This window comes from Felis catus, chromosome D1, assembly GCF_018350175.1.
Source record: "Felis catus isolate Fca126 chromosome D1, F.catus_Fca126_mat1.0, whole genome shotgun sequence".
Taxonomy (NCBI): Eukaryota; Metazoa; Chordata; class Mammalia; order Carnivora; family Felidae; genus Felis; species Felis catus.
The window spans coordinates 32500345-32522191 of NC_058377.1; the positions used below are offsets into that span (position 1 = coordinate 32500345).

General features: G+C 38.2%; 1 long non-coding RNA gene across 1 annotated transcript; it reads left to right on the top strand.

The window, feature by feature from the left end:
• The first annotated feature begins 1819 nt into the window (after window positions 1-1819).
• LOC123380429 lies at window positions 1820-20988 on the top strand. The gene is made up of 2 exons (XR_006586174.1): window positions 1820-1969; window positions 20556-20988. It is a non-coding gene; the product is annotated as an uncharacterized LOC123380429 (long non-coding RNA).
• The last annotated feature ends 859 nt before the right edge of the window (window positions 20989-21847 follow it).

A 21847-nucleotide genomic window follows, 5' to 3' on the forward strand; every position in this document is an offset into this window, starting at 1 on the left:
TAGGATATCTGCTGTTCAGGTAGGAACTATCAGCACTGAAAGCCCATGACATTCATTCAAGTAGGAACTACCTGCACTTAATGCCCACCATGAGATGAAAAATTTATCCCTAATCTTTTCTGTTCCAATCAGGCATGCAGAAACCCCTCGTTGTCTTGTTTCTTTTAATTTTGTTTTCATGTTCTCTTGTCATGGGGATTAGCTATTTAAATAGCAGAATATACATAAGGAGCAACTCCATATGCTTTTGCACTCATCAAGATGTAAAGTCTCAGACAAAGATCTGACCCAATTGCTCTCTATAATTTATCAGCAATGCCCATAGTACCCTGCTGAGGGGTCCCTTGAAATGGCCAATTGGGAGTGCATAGTGTACTGCTTAAAAATGCTCTTGGCCCAATAAAAATCTCTCATTTACACACCTGGAATGCCACATTGCTATTCATATTTTACAAGAAAAACCTGATTGAAATAGCTGGCAGGACTTGGGGAAAAAGAATAAAAAAATAAAAAAGTTATGCCTCTGCTCATCTCTCTGAGCTAACAGGCTTTAAGACAGTGAGACCTCTTTCTCTGTCCCCTGAGCTTTTATTCATCTCCAGCCTTGTTGGTGGCACCTCACTTCTTCTGCCTTTCTTTCCCTCCTCCTACTTCTACACCCCCTGGGATGCAACCTACATGACTGACTTCTATACCTTCTAGGTGCCTCTGGCACCATCACTGTCAAGGAGCAAGGAGCACACCCTTGGACTTATACCACCCACTTCAAATTTCCTCACCAATATCCCAAATAAAAATTGACAATGGTAAACATATTGCTTGACTTTTAAATGGACTCAAATGGAACATACTTGTTATTTAAAATACTTTAAGTTTATTGATTTAATTAAGATAGGCCCATCTTTAAAATTATCAACATAAAATATAAAAATTCTTCTACCTAAGTTTACTAAAAGTCAAATAAGCTCATGTTATCTTTGTTGCAATTTGTTAACAAAATGACAACTTAAAATGATGGCTAATTCTCCTCAAAGATTTTCATGGGTAATTGTTAAGATAGCTTTAAAGGCCCTTGGTAACCTAAAACTTTAAGGTTTTATTTGGAAGATAAACTGGATTAAATTCATTGCACATTTAGGCCTTTTCCAAATTGGATGAAATTCTAAAGCATTACTCACTAAACATAGGTTTGTGCTTTTGGCTTCTTATGATAAAAGAACTAAGAATATTTAAATCTGTTAAAAAACTTGTTTCATGCTTAATTGATTCATAAATTTGCCATCTAAAAAATCCTACTATAACGGATAGTTCACAGTTGGTTGCTACTTAGTTTTCACTGGAGACTAAGGTTTCTAAGAGTTAAAATTCTGCTAAACATAATTAATACTAATGAAAATAAGAAAAGTTACTGTTTGCAGAAAAGTAGGAGATATGTAAAAAAGATATAAGGAATGGGAATGCATTTTTTGCTAAAGGTTAAAAAGAAAGTAATTTTGCCCAAAATGAGACTGATTGTTTGAAAAAAATATGGCTTGGGACAAAATCTAAATACAAAGAAAAGTTGTAGAAGGTTCGTAAAAAAATCTTTGGGGAAAAATTTATATATGGTTAGGACAGACTAAGGTTGAAATAAATGGATTTTAAAAATACACTGATACAATATTAAAATTCTGCTTTTCTCTCTGTTCAAAAAGTTTTTTTGGATTGTGGATCTGCTCTTAAAAAAATGTAAACAAAGTTCATTTCTCTTTTGTCTGCCAAAAAATTCCCAGGAGGAGCCAAGATGGTGGAACAGCATGGAAGCTTTTTGTGTGTCTCGTGTCCATGAAATACAGCCAGACCAACACTAAACCATCCTACATACCTAGAAACTGGAGGATTAACACAACAATCTGCACAACCTGAACCACGGAATTCAGCAGGTATGCGGCACAGAGAGGTGAACTTCGGGAGCAAGAAGCTGCAAAAGGTAGGGAACTGCTTTTGAAGGAGGAGAGAGGATGGAGACTGGGGAAGGGGGGAGAATATGGGAAAATCACCCCTCCCCAAAAGCAGTTGGAAAGAAAGTGGAAAATTGGAAAGAGCCACAAGGACTAAAATAAAAAGGGAGAAAGGAGAAAGGAGAGGGTTTAAATTCCATAAAGACTATAAACAAGGGGAGTGCAAAGGCTGCAACCCCATAGCTTGTTACCTGGCAGTGCTCTGGTGGGAAGGGTGAATCCCCAGGAGCAGAGTGGGGTCCAGGAGGTTCTCGGGCCACAAGGAGAAAAGCAGTTCCACTGCTGGAAGGACATTTGGTAGAGACTGTTGAAGCTACCTGGTCCCAGCAGACCCCGGAAAGCAGCCACATTCACTGGTGCTGGGACAAGGTCATTAAGGGTGAAGCCAGGTGCCAGATGTGTGTTGTGATTTTCCATAATCCCTGAGATGTTGCTGCTACACTGTCTCACGAACATTTTCTGGGATGGGCTGGCACCTGGCCGCAGTCTTGGGGCACCGGCAACAACAGGGTCCAGCAGGCGTACCTGCGTGCAGCCGATATTTGGCCATTGCCCATTCAGCCATTGCTGGGTGAGACCCTCCCGCCGAGGGGCAGAAAGCATCAAAGCCACAGTCCTTCAGAAGTAAGGGGCTGGGGAAAACAACCACATCTGAGATAAAACTTGGGAGAGAGGTACTGCCTGAGGCCTGGTCACAGTGAAGAAGCGGGGAGTGGATGAGAGCTGAAGACAGAGGATGGGTGCATGATTGTTGATCTGAGAGAAGAGACTGGGTGGCCGGGTGGTCCCATTTTCACTGCTCCTGCGCATGTGCATACACACCTACAAACCCCACAACAATCCACCCCAGTAGCCTAGCAGCACCATCTAGTGGAGAGCAGAGCTGTTACACTGAGCCCCACCCAACTGGGCCAACTTCGCTCTTCGGGATCACAAGTCTCACTGCCGGCTTGGTTTATGGACTATAGAGAGTTACATAGACGGACTTCTAGGGGAAAACGAAACAATTTCAGTCCTACTTCAATCTGTTGGCAGGTTCATCTGTTCAATTTTCTTTCTTTTTTTTCTTTTTCCTTTTTCTCTATTACAATTCTTTTCTTGTTCTTAAATATAGAAAGAGAAAAAATTCATTTTTATTTTCAATTTTTATTAAAAATATATTTCTTAATTTTTATTACTACATTTTTTACTTTTCTGTAAATTTTTTCAAATTCTACTTCCATCATTTTATTTTGGTCTACTTCAGTGTACTCACCTTTCAAATTTTCAAACAATTTCCTTTTTTTCTTTCTTTTTCTTTTTCTCTTGTTTCTTTTGTTTTTCTTGAATGCAGAAAGAGAAAAAACTTCATTTTTACTTTCAATTTCTATTAAAAATAGTTTTATTTCATTTTTATTACTATATTTTTTTACTGTTATGTAAATGTTTTTCAAATTCTATTCTACTTCCATCATTTTACTTTAGTCTACTACAGTGTATTCACTTTCTCAAATTTTCAAAGGATTTTTTTCTTTTTCAATCTTTTTTCTCTTTTTTGTTTCTTTTATTTTTTCTTAAATACAGAAAAAAAATGAAAAAATTCATATTTATGTTTAATTTCTATTAAAATATTTTTCTTTAATTATTTTCTACTATATTATTTTTGTGTATATTTTTTCAAATTCTATTTTACCACCATCATCTCATTTTTGTCCACTTCAGTATATTCATTTTTTCAAATTCTCAAATGATTTCTTTTTTTCTCTCCCCCCCTTTTTTCTCTAATCTGTCAAACCACATTCAACACCCAGACCAAAACACACCTACAATCTAGCATCATCTATTCAATTTGTGTGTGTGTTTAATTTTTAATTTTAATATTTTATTAATTGTAGTTTTTTTAATTTCAATTTTTCTACCTCATTAATTCCTTTTCTCCCTTCAAAGTGACAAAACTAAGGAATTCACCCCAAAAGAAACAGTACAAAGAAACGACAGCCAGGGACTTAACCAACACAGATATAAGCAAGATGTCTGAACCAGAATTTAGAATCATGATAATAAGAATACTAGCTGGAGTTTAAAATAGATTAGAATGCCTTTCTGCAGAAGTAAGAGAAGTAAAAATAGCCAGAATGAAGTTAAAAATGCTATAACTGAGCTGCAATCACAGGTGGATGCAGCGGCAGCAAGGATGGATGAAGCAGTGATATAGAGGAAAAATTATAGAGAATAATGAAACAGAAAAAAAGAGGGAGATTAAGGCAAAAGATCATGATTTAAGAATTAGAGAAATCAGTGACTCATTAAAAAGGAACAACATCAGAATCATAGGGGTCCCAGAAGAGGAAGAGAGAGAAATAGGAGTAGAAGAGTTATGTGAGCAAATCAAAGCAGAAAACTTTCCTAACCTGAGGAAAGACACAGACATTAAAATCCAGGAAGATTAGATTCAACAAAAACTGACCATCAACAAGGCATATCATAGTCAAATTCACAAAATACTCAGGCAAGGAGAGAATCATGAAAGCAGCAAGGGAAAAAAAGTTCCTAACTTACAAGGGAAGACAGATCAGGTTTGCAGCAGACCTATCCACAGAAACTTGGCAGGCCAGAAAGGAGAGATGGGATATATTCAGTGTGCTGAATCAGAAAAATATGCATCCAAGAATTCTTTTTTTTTAATATCAAATTTATTGTCAAATTGGTTTTCATTTTGTGCTCATCCCAAATGGTGCCCTCCTCAATACCCATCACCCACCCTCCCCTCCCTCCAACCCCCCATGAACCCCCAGTTTGTTCTTAGCTTTTAAGAGTCTCTTATGCTTTGGCTCTCTCCCACTCTAACCTCTTTTTTTTTTCTTCCCCTCCCCCATGGACTTCTGTTAAGTTTCTCAGGATCCACATGAGAGTGAAAACATATGGTATCTGTCTTTCTCTCGGTATGACTTATATCACTTAGCATAACACTCTCCAGTTCCATCCACGTTGCTACAAAAGGCCATATTTCATTCTTTCTCATTGCCATGTAGTATTCCATTGTGCATATAAACCACAATTTCTTTCTCCATTCGTCAGTTGATGGACATTTAGGCTCTTTCCATAATTTGGCTATTGTTGAGAGTGCTGCTTTAAACTTTGGGGTAAAGCGCCCCTAGGCATCAGCACTCCTGTATCTCTTGGGTAAATTCCTAGCAGTGCTATTGCTAGGTCATAGGGTAGATCTATTTTTAATTTTTTGAGGAACCTCTACACTCTTCCAGAGTGGCTGCACCAGTTTGCATTCCCACCAACAGTGCAAGAGGGTTCCCATATCTCCACATCCTCTTCAGCATCTATAGTCTCCTGATTTGTTCATTTTAGCCACTCTGACTGGAGTGAGGTGATATCTGAGTGTGGTTTTGATTTGTATTTCCCTGATGAGGAGTGACATTGAGCATCTTTCCATGTACCTGTTGGCCATCTGGATGTCTTCTTTGGAAAAGTTTTCTGCCCATTTCTTGACTGGATTATTTGTTTTTCGGGTGTGGAGTTTGGTGAGCTCTTTATAGATTTTGGATACTAGCCCTTTGTCTGATATGTCATTTGAAAATATCTTTTCCCATTCCGTTGGTTGCCTTTTAGTTTTGTTGATTATTTCCTTTGCAGTGCAGAAGCTTTTTATCTTCATTAGGTCCCGTAGTTCATTTTTGCTTTCAATCCCCTTGCCTTTGGGCATGTGTCAAGTAAGAAATTGCTGCGGCTGAGGTCAGAGAGGTTTTTTTCCTGCTTTCTCCTCTAGGGTTTTGATGGTTTCCTGCCTCACATTCAGGTCCTTTATCCATTTTTGGTTTGTTTTTGTGAATGGTGTAAGAAAGTGGTCTAGTTTCATCCTTCTGCATGTAGTTGTCCAGTTCTCCCAGCACCATTTGTTAAAGAGACTGTCATTTTTCCATTGGATATTCTTTCCTGCTTTGTCAAAGATGAGTTGGCCATACGTTTGTGGGTCTAGTTCTGGGGTTTCTATTCTATTCCATTGGTCTATTCTATTCTATTCCATTGTGTCTGTTTTTGTGCCAATCCCATGCTGTCTTGATGATGGCAGCTTTGTAGTAGAGGCTAAAGTCTGGGATTGTGATGCCTCCTGCTTTGGTCTTCTACTTCAAAATTACTTTGGATATCTGGGGCCTTTTGTGGTTCCGTACAAATTTTAGGATTGCTTGTTCTAGTTTTGAGAAGAATGCTGGTGCAATTTTGATTGGGTTTGCACTGAATGTATAGATAGCTTTGGGTAGTATTGACATTTTGACAATATTTATTCTTCCAATCCATGAGCACGGAATGCTTTTCCATTTCTTTATATCTTCTTCAATTACCTTCATAAGCTTTCTATAGTTTTCAGCATACAGATCTTTTACATCTGTGGTTAGGTTTATTCCTAGGTATTTTATGCTTCTTGGTGCAATTGTGAATGGGATCAGTTTCTTTATTTGTCTTTCTGTTGCTTCATTGTTACTGTATAAGAATGCACCTGATTTCTGTACGTTGATTTTGCATCCTGCAACTTTGCTGAATTCATGTATCAGTTCTAGCAGACTTTTGGTGGAGTCTATCAGATTTGCCACGTGTAATATCATGTCATCTGCAAAAAGTGAAAGCTTGACTTCATCTTTGCCAATTTGGATGCCTTTGATTTTCTTTTGGTGTCTGATTGCTGACGCTAGCACATCCAACACTATGTTAAACAACAGCAGTGAGGGGCTTCTGGGTGGCTCAGTCGGTTAAGCGTCCGACTCACGGATCTCGTGGTCCGTGAGTTCGAGCCCCGTGTCAGGCTCTGGGCTGATTGCTCAGAGCCTGGAGCCTGCTTCTGAATCTGTGTCTCCCTCTCTCTCTGCCCCTCCCCCGTTCATGCTCTGTCTCTCTCTGTCTCAAAAATAAATAAAACGTTAAAAAATTTTTAAAAATTGGTAACAGCCCCAGGGACTAAACTAAAAAGGGAGAAAGAAGAAAGGAAAGGGTTTAAATTACATTAACACTGTAAACAAGGGGAGCGCAAAAGCTGCAACTCCGCAGCTTGATACCTGGCAGTGCTCTGGTGGGAAAGGTGAATCTCCAGGAACAGAGTGGGGTCCGGGAGGTTCTTGGGTCACACGGGGAAAAGAGGTTCCACTGCTGGAAGGACACTTGGTAAAGACTGTTGAAGCCACCTGGTCCCATCAGACCCCAGAAGGCAGACACATTTGCTGGTGCTGGGGCAAGGTTGCTGAGGGTGAAGCCTGGTGTCAGATGTATGTTGCGATTTTCCATGGTCCCTGAAACGCTGAGGCTACACTGTCTCGCGATTTTCTTGGGGGGGCGGGCTGGCACCTGGCTGCAGTCTCGGGGCACCAGGAATAGCAGGATCCAGCGGGGGTTCCCAGGTGCAGCCAACATTCGGCCATTGCTCATTCGGCCATCGCTCGGTGATACCCTCCCACAAAGGGGGGTAGCTGGTCAAAGCCGCAGTCCTTTGGAAGTAAGGGGCCAGGGAAAACAGACGCATCTGAGACAAAACTTGGGAGAGAGGTACTGCCTGGGGCCTGGCCACAGAGAGTGGAAAAGCAGGGAGTGGACGAGAGCTGAAGACGGAGGACCAGTGCATAACTGCTGATCCGGAAGAACAGACTGAGTGCCTGGGTGGCGCCATATTTCACCACTCCAGCGCATGCACATGTGCACCGACAAGCACCACAACAATCCACCCCAGTAGGCTAGCAGCACCATCTAGGGGAGAGTGGAGCTGTTACACCAAGCCCTGCCCAACTGGGCCAACTTCACTCTTCAAGAACACAAACCTCACCACCGACTTAATCTATGGACTATAGAGAGCTACGTGGACTGACCTCTAGGGGAAACCAAAGCAATTTCAGTCCTACTTCAATCTGTTAGCAGGTTCATCAATTCAATTTTTTTCTCTCTTTTTCCTTTTTCTCTTTTACAATTCTTTCCTTTTTCTTGAATACAGAAAGAGAGAAGACACATTTTTATTTTTAATTTTTATTAAAAAATATCTTTCTTTAATTTTTATTACTATATTTTTTACTTTTGTGTAAATTTTTTCAAATTCTACTTTATTTCCATCATTTTATCTTAGTCTACTTCAGTGTACTCACTTTTTCAAATTTTTAAACAATTTCCTTTCTTTTCTTTTCTTTTTTTCTTTTTTTTCTTTTTCTTGAATGCAAAAAGAGTAAAACTTCATTTTTACTTTAAATTTCTTTTAAAAATAGTTTCATTTAATTTTTATTACTATATTTTTTGCTTTTATGTAATTTTTTGCAAATTCTATCTTACTCCCATTATTTTATTTTAATCTACAACAGTGGATTCACTTCTTCAAATTTTCAAACTATTCTTTTGTCTTTCTTTTTTTCTTTTTTTCTTTATTTTTTTTCAATATATGAAGTTTATTGTCAAATTGGTTTCCATACAACACCCAGTGCTCATCCCAAAAGGTGCCCTCCTCAATACCCATCACCCACCCTCCCCTCCCTCCCACCCCCCATCAACCCTCAGTTTGTTCTCAGTTTTTAACAGTCTCTTATGCTTTGGCTCTCTCCCATTCTAACCTCTTTTTTTTTTCCTTCCCCTCCCCCATGGGTTTCTGTTAAGTATCTCAGGATCCACATAAGAGTGAAACCATATGGGATCTGTCTTTTTATGTATGGCTTATTTCACTTAGCATAACACTCTCCAGTTCCATCCATGTTGCTACAAAGGGCCATATTTCATTCCTTCTCATTGCCACGTAGTACTCCATTGTGTATGTAAACCAAAATTTTTTTATCCATTCATCAGTTGATGGACATTTAGGCTCTTTCCATAATTTGGCTATTGTTGAGAGTGTTGCTATGAACATTGGGGTACAAGTGCCCCTATCATCAGTACTCCCGTATCCCTTGGGTAAATTCCTAGCAGTGCTATTGCTGGGTCATAGGGTAGGTCTAGTTTTCATTTTCTGAGGAACCTCCACACTGTTTTCCAGAGTGGCTGCACCAATATGCATTCCCACCAACGGTGCAAGAAGGTTCCCCTTTCTCCACATCCTGTCCAGCATCTATGTCTCCTGATTTGTTCATTTTGGCCACTCTGACTGGCGTGAGGTGATACCTGACTGTGGTTTTGATTTGTATTTCCCTGATGAGGAGCGACGTTGAGCATCTTTTCATGTGCCTGCTGGCCATCTGGATGTCTTCTTTAGAGAAGTGTCTATTCATGTTTTCTGCCCATTTCTTCACTGGGTTATTTGTTTTTCGGGTGGGGAGTGTGGTGAGCTCTTTATAGAATTTGGATACTAGCCCTTTGTCCGATATGTCACTTGCAAATATCTTTTCCCATTCCGTTGGTTGCCTTTTAGTTTTGTTGGTTGTTTCCTTTGTTATGCAGGAGCTTTTTATCTTCATAAGGTCCCAGTAGCTCATTTTTGCTTTTAATTCCCTTGCCTTTGGGGATGTGTCAAGTAAGAAATTGCTAAGGCTGAGGTCAGAGAGGTCTTTTCCTGCTTTCTGCTCTAGGGTTTTGATGGTTTCCTGTCTCACATTCAGGTCCTTTATGCATTTTGAGTTTATTTTTGTGAATGGTGTGAGAAAGTGGTCTAGTTTCAATCTTCTGCATGTTGCTATCCAGTTCTCCCAGCACCATTCGTTAAAGAGACTGTCATTTTCCATTGGATGTTCTTTCCTGCTTTGTCAAAGATGAGTTGGCCATACATTTGTGGGTCTAGTTCTGGGGTTTCTATTCTATGCCATTGGTCTATGAGTCTGTCTTTGTGTCAATCCCATGTGGTCTTGATGATTACAGCTTTGTAGTAGATGCTAAAGTCTGGGATTGTGATGCCTCCTGCTTTGGCCTTCTTCTTCAAAATTACTTTGGCTATTCGGGGCCTTTTGTGGTTCCATATGAACTTTAGGATTAGTTGTTCTAGCTTTGAGAAGGATGCTGGTGCAATTTTGATTGGGTTTGCACTGAATGTGTAGATAGCTTTGGGTAGTATTGACATTTTGACAATATTTATTCTTCCAATCCATGAGCATGGAATGTTTTTCCATTTTTTTATACCTACTTCAATTTCCTTCATAAGCTTTCTATAGTTTTCAGCATACATATCTTTTACATCTTTGGTTAGATTTATTCCTAGGTATTTTATGCTTCTTGGTGCAATGTGAATGGGATCAGTTTCTTTATTTGTCTTTCTGTTGCTTCATTATTAATGTATAAGAATGCAACTGATTTCTGTACATTGATTTTGTATCCTGCAACTTTGCTGAATTCATGTATCATTTCTAGCAGATTTTTGGTGGAGTCTATAGGATTTTCCATGTATAATATCATGTCATCTGCAAAAAGTGAAAGCTTAACTTCATCTTTGCCATTTTTGATGCCTTTGATTTTCTTTTGGTGTCTGATTGCTGACGCTAGCACTTCCAACACTATGTTAAACAACAGCGGTGAGAGTGGACATCCCTGTCGTGTTCCTGATCTCAGGGAAAAAGCTCTCAGTTTTTCTCCATTGAGGATGATGTTAGCTGTGGGCTTTTCATAAATGGCTTTTATGATCTTTAAGCATGTTCCTTCTATCCCTACTTTCTCGAGGGTTTTTATTAAGAAACGTTGCTGAATTTTGTCAAAGGCCTCTTCTGCATCGATTGACAGGATCATATGGTTCTTATCTCTTCTTTTATTAATGTGATGTATCATGTTGATTGATTTGCGAATGTTGAACCAGCCCTGCAGCCCAGGAATGAATCCCACTTGATCATGGTGGATAATTCTTTTTATATGCTGTTGAATTCGATTTGCTAGTATCTTATTGAGAATTTTTGCATCCATATTCATCAGGGATATTGGCCTGTAGTTCTCTTTTTTGACTGGGTCTCTGTCTGGTTTAGGAATCAAAGTAATACTGGCTTCATAGAATGAGTCTGGAAGTTTTCCTTCCCCTTCTATTTTTTGGAATAGCTTGAGAAGGATAGGTATTATCTCTGCTTTAAACGTCTGGTAGAACTCCCCTGGGAAGCCATCTGGTCCTGGACTCTTATTTGTTGGGAGATTTTTGATAACTGGTTCCATTTCTTTGCTGGTTATGGGTCTGTTCAAGGTTTCTATTTCTTCCTGTTTGAGTTTTGGAAGTGTGTGGGTATTTAGGAATTTATCCATTTCTTCCAGGTTGTCCAATTTGTTGGCATATAATTTTTCATAGTGTTCCCTGATAATTGCTTATATTTCTGAGGGATTGGTTTTAATAATTCCATTTTCATTCATGATTTTATCTATTTGGGCCATCTCCCTTTTCTTTGTGAGAAGCCTGGCTAGAGGTTTATCAATTTTGTTTATTGTTTCAAAAAACCCACTCTTGCTTTCATTGATCTGCTCTACTGTTTTTTTTTTTCCTTTGGATTCTATATTGTTTATTTCTGCTCTGATATTTATTATTTCTCTTCTTCTTCTGGGTTTGGGGTGTCTTTGCTGTTCTGCTTCTAGTTCCTTTAGGTGTGCTGTTAGATTTTGTATTTAGGATCTTTCTTGTTTCTTGAGATAGGCCTAGATTGCAATGTGTTTTCCTTTCAGGACTGCCTTCACTGCGTCCCAAAGCATTTTGATTGTTGTATTTTCATTTTCATTTATTTCCATATATATTTTTAAATTTCTTCTCTAATTGCCTGGTTGACCCATTCATTCTTTAGTAGGGTGTTCTTTAACCTCCATGCTTTTGGAGGTTTTCCAGACTTTTTCCTGTGGTTGTTTTCAAGCTTCATAGCATTGTGGTCTGACAGTATGCATGGTATGATCTCAATTCTTGTATACTTATGAAGGGCTGTTTTGTGACCCAGCATGTGATCTATCTTGGAGAATGTTGCATGTGCACTCAAGAAGAAAGTATATTCTGTTGCTTTGGGATGCAGAGTTCTAATTATATCTGTCAAGTCCATCTGATCCAATATATCATTCAGGGCCCTTGTTTCTTTATTGATCCTGTGTCTAGATGATCTGTCCGTTGCTATAAGTGGAGTATTAAAGTCCCCTGCAATTACCACATTCTTATCAATAAGGTTGCTTATGTTTCTGATTAATCGTTTTATATATTTGGGGGCTCCCATATTTGGCGCATAGACATTTATAATTGTTAAAGTCTAGTTTGTCTGATATAAGTGTGGCTACTCCAGCTTTCTTTTGACTTCCAGTAGCATGATAGATAGTTCTCCAACCCCTCACTTCCAATCTGAAGGTGTCCTCAGGTCTAAAATGAGTCTCTTGTAGACAGCAAATAGATGGGTCTTGTTTTTTGTTTTTTGTTTTTTGTTTTTTGTTTTTATCCATTCTGATACCCTATGTCTTTCGGTTGGAGCATTTAGTCCATTTATATTCAGTGTTATTATAGAAAGATTTGGGTTTAGAGTCATTGTGATGTCTGTAGATTTCATGCTTGTAGTGTGATGTCTCTGGTACTTTGTCTCAAAGGATCCCCCTTAGGATCTCTTGTAGGGATGGTTTAGTGGTGATGAATTCCTTCAGTTTTTGTTTGTTTGGGAAGACCTTTATCTCTCCTTCTATTCTGAATGACAGACTTGCTGGGTAAAGGATTCTTGGCTGCATATTTTTTCTGTTCATCACACTGAAGATTTCCTGCCATTTCTTTAGCCTGCCAAGTTTCAGTAGATAGATCTGCCACTAGTCTTATGGGTCTCCCTTTGTAAGTTAGAGCCTGTTTATCCCCAGCTGCTTTCGGAATTTTCTCTTTACCATTGTATTTTGCCAGTTTCCGTATGACATGTCATGCAGAAAATTGATTCAAATTATGTCTGAAGGGAATTCTCTGTGCCTCTTGGATTTCAATGCCTTTTTCCCTCCCCAGATCAGGGAAGTTCTCAGCTATGATTTGTTCAAGTACACCTTCAGCCCCTTTCTCTCTCTCTCTTCTGGAATTCCTATAATACAGATATTGTTCCATTTGATTGCATCACTTAGTTCTCTAATTCTCCCCTCATACTCCTGGATTTTTTTTATCTCTCTTTTTCTCAGCTTCCTCTTTTTCCATAATTTTATCTTCTAATTCACCTAATCTCTCCTCTGCCTCTTCAATGCAAGCTGTCGTTGCCTCCATTTTATTTTGCACCTCATTTATAGCATCTTTTAGCTCCTCCTGACTGTTTCTTAGTCCCTTGATCTCTGTAGTAATAGATTCTCTGCTGTTCTCTATACTTTTTTCAAGCCCAGCGATTAACTTTATGACTATTATTTTAATTCATTTTCTGTTACATTGCTTAAATTGTTTTTGATCGGTTCGTTAGCTGTCGCTATTTCCTGGAGTTTCATTTGAGGAGAATTCTTCCATTTCGTCATTTTGGATAGTCCCTGGAGTGGCGTGGAACTGCAGGGCACTTGCCCTGTGCTGTCTGGAGTAAGTTGCGTTGGTGGGCGGGGCTGCATTCAGACCTGGTGCCTGCCCCCAGCCCACCGCTGGGGCCACAGTCAGACTGGTGTGTACCTTATCTTCCCCTCTCCCAGGGGCAGGACTCACTGTGGAGTGGTGTGGCCCCGGTCTGGGCTACTTGCACACTGATAGGCTTGTGGTGCTGCTTCTATGGGATCCAGCATATTAGCTGGGGTGGATCTGCAAGCTGCATAGCGGCAGGAGGGGCAGGCTCAACTCACTTTGCCTTGGGTGGTCCGCTAGGGAGGGGCCCTGTTGCACTGGGAGGGAGGCAGATCCATCCTTTTCCGTGGTCCTCTTGTCTATGCTTTGCTCTGGAGAGTCTGTTCCACTAATCTTCTGGCAGTTTTCTGGGTTATTTAGGCAGATATGGGTGGAATCTGATCAGCAGGACGTGGTGAGCCCAGTGTCCTCCTACATCACCATCTTCCAAAGCCAAGAATTCTTTATCCAGAAAGGCTGTCATTCAAAATAGAAGGAGAGATAAAAAGTTTCCCAGACAAAAATTAAAAGAGTTTGTGACCACTGAACCAGCCCTGCAAGAAATATTAAGGGGGACTTTCTGAGGGGACAAAAGATGAAAATATATAATAAACAAACAAGCAAACAAACAAATAAATAAACAAATATCAAAAGCAACAAAGATTAGAAAGGACCAGAGAACACCACCAGAAACTCCAACTCTACAAGAATCATAATGGCAATAAATTCATATCTTTCAGTACTCACTCTAAACATCAGTGGGCTCAATGCTCCAACCAGGAGACATAGAGTAACTGAATGGATAAGAAAACAAGATCCATCTATATTATGTTTACAAGAGACCACGTTAGACCTAAAGACACCTTCAGATTGAAAGTAAGGGGATGGAGAACCATCTATCATGCTAATGGTCAACAAAAGAAAGCCGGAGTAGCCATACTTATATCAGACAATCTAGACTTTAAAATAAAGACTGTATCAAAGGATGCAGAAGGGCATTATATCATAATCAAGGAGTCTATAGACCAAGAAGACCTAACAATTGTAAACATTTATGCGCCAAATGTGACAGCACCCAAATATATACATAAATTAATCACAAACAGAAAGAAACTCATCAATAGTAGTACCTTAATAGTAGGAGACCTCAATAACCCACTCACAACAATGGACAGGTCATCTAATCAAAAAATCAACAAGGAAACAATGGCTTTGAACGACACACTGGACCAGATGGACTTAACAGATATATTCAGAACATTTCATCCTAAAGCAGCAGAATATACATTCTTCTCCAGTGCACAAGGAACGTTCTCCAGAATAGACCATATACTGGGACACAAATCAGCCCTAAGTAAGTACAAAAAGATCGATATCATACCGTGCATATTTTCAGACCACAACGCTATGAAACTTGAAATCAACCACAAGAAAAAAATTGGAAATGTAAGAAATACTTGGAGACTGAAGAACAACCTAGTAAAGAAGGAATGGACTAACCAAGCAGCTAAAGAGGAAATTAAAAAGTATGTGGAAGCCAATGAAAATGATAATACCACAACCCAAAACCTCTGGGATGCAGCAAAGGCAGTCATAAGAGGAACGTATATAGCAATCCAGGCCTTCCTAAAGAAGGAAGAAAGATCTCAGATACACAACCTAACCTTATACCTTAAGGAAGTGGAACAAGAACAGCAAATAAAACTCATAACAAGCAGAAGACAGGAAATGATAATGATTAGAGCAGAAATCAATGCTATCGAAAAAAAAAAACAGTAGAACAGATCAATGAAACCAAAAGCTGGTTCTTTCAAAGAATTAACAAAATTGATAAACCACTAGCCAGTTTGATTAAGAAGAGAAAGGTAAAGACCCGGATAAATAAAATCAAGAATGAAAGAGGAGAGATCACAACCAACACAACAGAAAGAAAAACAATAATAAGAGAATATTATGATTAACCATATGCCAATAAAATGGGTAATCTGGAAGAAATGGACCAATTCCTAGAAACATATACACTACCAAAACTGAAACAGGAAGAAATAGAAAATTTGAACAGACCCATAACCAGTAAGGAAATCGAATTAGTAATCAAAAATCTCTCCAAAAACAAGGGTCCAGGCCAGATGGCTTTGCAGGGGAATTCTATCAAACATTTAAGGAAGAGTTAACACCTATTCTCTTGAAGGTGTTCCAAAAAATAGAAATGGAAGGAAAACTTCCAAATTCTTTTTATGAAGCTAGCATTACCTTGATTCTAAAACCAGACAGAGACCCCACTAAAAAGGAGAACTATAGACCAATTTCCCTGATGAACATGGATGCAAAACTCCTCAACAAGATATTAGCCAAGTGGACCCAACGATACATTAAAAATATTTTTCACCATGACCAAATGGGATTTATACCTGGGATGTAGGGCTGGTTCAGTATCTGCAAAACAATTAACGTGATGCATCACATCAATAAAAGAAAGGACAAGAACCATATGACCCTCTCAATATATGCAGAGAAAGCATTTGGGAAAATACAGGATCCTTTCTTGGTAAAAACCCTCAAGAAAGTAGGGATAGAAGGAGCATACCTCGAGATCATAAAAGCCATATATGCACGACCCAACGCTAATATCATCCTCAATGGGGAAAAACTGAGAGCTTTCCCCCGAAGGTCAGGAACAAGACAGGGATATTCACTCTCACCACTGTTATTCAACTTCGTATTGGAAGTCTTAGCCACTGCAAACAACACAAAGAAATAAAAGGCCAGGAGGAGGTCAAACGTTCACTCTTCACAGATGGCATGATAGTCTCTATGGAAAACCCAAAAGATTCCACCAAAAAACTGCTAGAACTGATTCATGAATTCAGCAAAGTTGCAGGATATAAAATCAATGCACAGAAATCGTTTGCATTCCTATACACCAACAGTGATGTGACAGAAAGAGAAATCAAGGAATGGATCCCATTTACAGTTGCACCAAAAACTATAAAATACCTAGGAATAAGTCTAGCCAAAGAGGTGAAAAATCTATACACTGAAAACTATATAAACCTTATGAAAGAAATTGAAAAAAATACACAATAAAGGGGAAAATATTCCATGCTCCTGGATAGGAAGAACAAATATTGTTAAAATGTCAATGCTACCCAAAGCAATCTACATATTCAACATGATCCCTACCAAAGTAACACCAGCATTCTTCACACAGATAGAACAAATAATCCTAAAATTTGTATAGAACCATTAAAGACCCCGAATAGCCAAAGCAATCTTAAAAAATAAAACCAAAGCAGGAGGCATCACAATCCCAGACTTCAAGCTGTACTACAAAGCTGTAATCATCAAGACAGTATGGTACTGGCAGAAGAACAGACACTCAAATCAATGGAATAGAATAGAGAGCCCAGAAATGGACCCACAAACGTATGGCCAGCTAATCTTCGAGAAAGCAGGAAAGAATATCCAATGGAATAAAGACAGTCTCTTCAGCAAGTGGTTCTGGGAAAACTGGACAGCGACATGCACTGGACCACTTTCTTACACCATACACAAAAATAAACTCAAAGTGGATGAAAGACCTCAATGTAAGACAGGAAGCCATCAAAATCCTCGAGGAGAAAGCAGGCAAAAGCTTCTTTGATCTTGCCCGCAGCAATCTCTTACTCAACACGTCTCCAGAGGCAAGGGAAACAAAAGCAAAAATGAACTACTGGGACCTCATCAAAATAAAAAGCTTTTGCACAGTGAAGGAAACAATCAGCAAAACTAAAAGGCAACTGACAGAATGGGACAAGATGTTTGCAAATAACATATCACATAAAGGGTTAGTATCCAAAAATGTACAAAGGATTATCGAACTCAACACCAAAATAATAATAATAATAATAATCCAGTGAAGAAATGGGCGACAGACATGAATAGACACTTCTCCAAAGAAGACATACAGATGGCCAACCAACACATGAAAAAATGCTCCACATCACTCATCATCAGGGAAATACAAATCAAAACCACAATGAGATACCACCATACACTTGTCAGAATGGTTAACATTAACAACTCAGGCAACAACAGATGGTGTTGAGGATGCGGAGATAGAGGATCTCTTTTACATTGTTGGTGGGAATGCAAGCTTGTGCAGCCACTCTGAAAAACAGCATGGATGTTTCTCAAAAATCTGAAAATAGAACTACCCATTACTACCCAACAATTACACTACTAGGCATTTATCAATAGGATACAGGTGTGCTGTTTCGAAGGGAACATACACCCCCATGTTTATAGCAGCACTATCAACAATAGCCAAAGTATGGAAAGAGCCCAAATGTCCATCAATGGATGAGTGGATAAAGAAGCAATCAAAAAGAATGAAATCTTTCCATTTGCAACTATGTGGATGGAACTGGAGGGTATTATGCTAAGTGAAATTAGTCAGAGAAAGACAAAAATCATATGACTTCACTCATATGAGGACTTTAAGAGACAAAACAGATGAACATAAGGGAAGGGAAACAAAAGTAATATAAAAACAGGGAGGGGACAAAACAGAAGAGACTCATAAATATGGAGAACAAACTGAGGGTTACTGGAGGGAATATGGGAGGGCGGATGGGCTAAAGGAGGTAGGTTTTGCTACCAACTATATAAAGCTACATATTTGTCTTAAAAATTTCTTATTGCTACCCTGGTTAAATAAATAATTAAAATTTATAATAATCTATAATCCTATTTAGGATGTGCTTTGTAACTTTGTAAAGTGTTAACGAACTTCCCAAGAATTAAATTGTAAATAAAATCTTTCTAACAGCTGGGCCTTTGTATTTCTTATTTTACTTGCCAGCCCTGTCTGGCAAATAATAAGAAAACTTAGGTTATATTGCTTTTGGATCAGTGCTATAATTGCTCATTTATATATAATTCCTAAAATGTTAGTATGTTTTTATATAAGATAATCATTTAATATTCTAATTATCAAAATGTTATATGTCACAAAAATAACTAAATTTCCTTTCACATATATCATAGTAAACTTTCAAATCATATTATTAACCATGTCCATTTTTAAGACTTTTGTCATTTATAATTATTGTTCTGAAGCCCTTACAAAATGTGTTTCATATCCATAGAGGCTTATAAAAAAACTTTTAGGACAAATACAGATATTTGACATCTTTAAGATCATAAAACAAATGGTAAAAATATACAAAAGTATAAAACTACATTCAAACTAAACAAAAATTAATAACAAAATTAAGTAAACAGAAAATTTTATCAACTATAAAAGGACTCTTATTTGGGCTCCTTTCTTTCTGTTAATCTAATCATGTTTTGCTGTTTTCTCCTATGTGTGTCCACCTGATGCCAAGACTCCTTCACTGCCAGAGCTTAAAACCATAATTAAACATATTTAAACTACTCTTATTAAAACAAAGGGGGGGGGTAATGCCACCCCTAGGGAAAGATTAATGAGAACTCTATCCACATTAAATCATTTTCGATTACATAGAAATTTTCATTCTGCAATGCTCAAACATTTTCAGATGGAACAGGAACTTCCAAAACCCAAGGTATGATATAGATTGCCCAATGAGGGGCCAACCTGGAAGGGTCTAATACAATTGTTAATCTCGGAGAGAGGTTTTGTGGTTGTGCTTTCTCCTCAAGATCCTGTGTGTGTACCTGCTTGGTTAATAAAACCACATCATGAGTTGGCACAAGGGACTCAAAAATCCAATACCAAACTTCAAACTGATCGCAGTGTCACCTCCCAACGAGATGTCAAATCCAAATAAGAGGAAGATTGCAAGACATCTCCTTGGGTGATGTTTAAAAAAAATAACCTCATAGGCTAAAGAGGTTTTAGCCATCACAGGCATGCTTGTGACTCCTAAAGGTATGTTTCTGTCCATCATCTCTTGACTTGCTACCAACTCAACTAAGGTAATACTGCTGCTAATGTGTCGCCTTCTTTATCTGTTGCTTCTACTCACCCACACTCTACTTTTACTTATTGGGCTCAACTTCTTAGCTCTCTTATGTTTGATTTAGTCTCCTGGGAAGATCCTAAAATTCCTGTTTCATCTAATGACTCCTCTATTACCAGAAGACACTGGGCTCCCATTAACGCTGATGATTTGTTTACCTACTCATCCCATAAGCGCCCAATAAATTGGACTTTTTCTCACTTGGGCATCCCTCTGTTTCTATTATGATCCTAATACTCGCCATACTTAACCAAAGTCTCTGTGTCCCTCTTCACAAACAATGATATGTGAATAGCATACTTAAAACACCAGAAGATGAATCTTGGGTAAGTACTATCAAAGATCAACATTTTGTTCTCACAATAAAAATAGGAGAAAACCTAACTGAAGAAAAATGCCAGTGCCTCCAGTGCCAGCCAGACCCTGGCTGGAGATGGGGTCCTATGATGGCTTCTCATGGGACTTCTACTGTTCTTGTAATTTTACCAAAATACCCTATTTAACAATACTATCCTTAAAAATTTGGTACTCAAAGGACTGATAGTGATAAAAAGTAATAAATCTCTGGAGGGATGCATCTGAAATTGCTCACTTCCTTTCCATTATGACACTGATAAACCCATATAGAACCCTCGATTTGCAGGCCCAATATTAGACTCAAATACTCCACTAATGCCTATTCCTCTATTCAAACTTTCTCTTGTAGGATTGGCATGCCATTTACTAAAAAAAAATGTATACATAATCCTGCTACATTTGTACATGGTAAATTCAACTGGTCCTATATCGACATAATCAATGGGCATACACAACTTGTATGTGATTCAGGTTTCACAACCTACTGTTTCACTCCCACTTTATACAATGAGTCCTGGAGTCCAATGCATTGACGTTTTAATCAGGCATTCTACTCACCACCCCTAAATGTCTCCATTAACAACTTAAAAATCAGATTGCAAAAACAATTATAAAAGCTTCAACAAGAAGGCCAAGCCATAATTAACACTCTCAATTATATTTCTAACTGGATCAAACGAAAAAAACTGGTTTTCTGATTTCAATCTACACTCCTGGTTTAACACTATTGTATTATTGCTAATAATCTTTTTTTATTGCAGTTTTCAAAATGATGACGTCTCTTTGCTCCTCTAACAGGTCACTCAAGATGTTCTTCACCAATACCCAGATGCTCACCACTTCAATGACAAGTCATGGTCCTGCTAATAGAAAAAAGGGGGGTGAGATGTGGAGTTATTTTTAGAGTGTATTATAAGCCCTGGCAAAGTGAATGGGGTAATTGCTGAAACATCAGTGATGTTCTGGTCTCAAATCTGTTGAACGTGATAGCACTATGAGATATAGAGCCTCATGATCTCCCAGGAGCCAGTTAGGAAACAGACCCACTGTAATTGCCTAGCAGTCCTTGAGACTGCACATCTTCCCTGCATGCTTTCACATAAACACCAGATGTGTGTTTGATCTATGTCTGGAGGCAAACATTATACCAGGTGAACATGAAATAAAGGCTATGTACAGTTTTCTGCTGCTGCTGTTTTGCTAGCAGAAGCAGCCCTGCATGTCCACTCAATCTTAGTGTCTGAGAACTTTTTCTTTGGTGTGAGGCTACAATTGGGACTATAGAAAAATTAAAAAAACTCTTACATAGCAAAAAACCCCATCTTAATGGCAAAGGAAACCTACTTAATGTAAGAATATATTCTCAAATGAGATATATATATATATATATATATATATATATATATAATAACGGGTTAATATTCAAAATATATGAATAACTTATAAAACTTAACACCAAAAGAACTAAATAATCTGATTAAATAATGGACAGAGTATCTGAATAGATATTTTTCCAAAGAAGATATTGGAATTGAAAAAGACACTTGAAAGATGTTTAACATCACTCATCATCAGGGAAATGCAAATGAAAACTACAAGAAGATATAACGTCATACCTGTCAGATGGTTAAAATAAAAAAAAAAACATAAAAAATAAGTATTAGTGAGTTACTGGAGGGGATGTGGAAGGGGGGATGGGCTAAATGGGTAAGGGGCACTAAGGAATCTACTCCTGAAATCTTCGTTGCACTATATGCTAACCAATTTGGATGTAACTTAAAAAAATAAATAAAACCATAAAAATAAGTATTAGTGAGAGATAAGTATTATTTAATACTTATTAAAAAATAAGTATTAATGGAGAAAATGGAAGTCCTGTGTACAGTTGGTAGGCATGCAAACTATGGAAGCAGTCACTATGGAAAACAGAATGGAGGCTTCTCAATAAAATTAAAAATAGAAATACCATATACTCCAGTAGTTCCATTACTGTCTATTTACCCAGAGAAAATGAAAACACCAATTTGAAAAAATATATGCACTCCTATGTTTATTGCAGCATTATTTACAACAGCCAAGCTATGGAAGCA